We start from the raw sequence: 1,306 nt of genomic DNA, 5'->3' as shown, positions 1-1,306 counted from the left end.
GCAGGGGTGCCCAGGGGCTGGGGAAATAGCTCCCTGGAGAGCAAATGAGTCAGGACCCAGTGCACTGGTGCAGGGGCTGGCACGAAGGGGCGGATTCTAGAGATGAGTTGTCAAGTAGAGTCAGCCGGGACTTGGGACCAATTGGAGACAGGAAGGGGGTGGATAATGAGAGTTTCACAGGCATCTCAGGAGCACCCTATCAGAGGTAAAATCCCTGAAACAGATGAATTTTCCTCCTCGCTTTGCTTATATCTGCCCATGCCATGCAGAGCTACTCGGAATAAATTTGCATATATTTATGCTGCAGGCAGCTAGAGTTCACATCTGCAAAAGGAGCATCCCCCTCTCTCTCCCTCTCTCTCTCTGTAGGTGCACTCATATCCAACACGATTCCCCTTCTGCTCAGAGAGTCAGCAGCCAGGAAGTGCCAAGATCTCCCCGAGTGAACTTGGCCCCATCCTGCCCCCTCCCTGGACCTTGGCTTCTCATCTCTAAATGGACCAGAGAAACTCGTGATCGTACGAATCTCTAATCTAGGATACTGGGAGAAGGGCGGGCTGACAAAAGACCTGGTCCTGTGATTTATAAGTGTTGTCTTCCAGTTAGGATAATTTATATTGTGAGTTATAGAAAATCTACTCCAATTAGCTTAAAAATAAAGGCTCTGAGTTTGTGTCAAAGAAAAGTCAGCAGCTTACGGCTAGCAGGTGAAGCTTGATCCAGCAGCTCAATAACACCATTATTTTCTGTCTCTCCTTCTGTCTCCCATGGTGTCAGCCTCATTCTAAGTCTGTTTCTTTTCATGGTTCTTTGCACTGCTCACGGCCCCACACTTTCTTGTCCTTGCCCAGCAGGGACCAAAGGGAGGGTCTTATCTCAGCACTGTCCCCAAAACCTTGAGATGCACTATGGTTGGTCAGCCTAGTTCTCAAGTCCACTGCTGATCTAACCTCTGTGGTCAGAGGGAGGAGATCTGCTGATAGGTTCCTCCTGGGTCCCAGGCTCCTGCTCTGCTGCTCGGGGCTGCATGTGTATCCCCACAAGGAAACCAGGGCTTACTGGGAAAGGAGAAATGCTGGGGCAGAACCAGCACATGTCTGCAGCACCTGGACACATGGATGCTTTTCTGCTGTTTTCATTCCCAAAGAGAGAGGATGTAGCTTCAAGGGCAGACCTGGCCTCTGGGAAGGTGCTTTGACTTCCTCATAAAGTGCAAGAGAACATTCAAATGATAGTTAGTGTTTGACTCAGGAACTCCAGAAGTTGGTGTCCTTTAAGTGTACAAGGAGCCTGACTCAAGGATAGC

The 1,306-nt window shown here is 49.6% G+C and overlaps 1 long non-coding RNA gene across 1 annotated transcript in view; it reads left to right on the top strand.

Moving 5' to 3' along the window:
- Positions 1-972, top strand: part of LOC119519646 — a 12,022-nt gene extending 11,050 nt beyond the window's left edge. The window contains exon 3 of the long non-coding RNA XR_005214059.1: positions 370-972. This is a non-coding gene — a long non-coding RNA (uncharacterized LOC119519646). The remainder of the gene's footprint in view (positions 1-369) is intronic.
- Positions 973-1,306: the final 334 nt, after the last annotated feature.

This window comes from Choloepus didactylus, chromosome 23 (assembly GCF_015220235.1).
Source record: "Choloepus didactylus isolate mChoDid1 chromosome 23, mChoDid1.pri, whole genome shotgun sequence".
Taxonomy (NCBI): Eukaryota; Metazoa; Chordata; class Mammalia; order Pilosa; family Megalonychidae; genus Choloepus; species Choloepus didactylus.
This window is presented reverse-complemented; position numbering and strand designations above follow the sequence as displayed.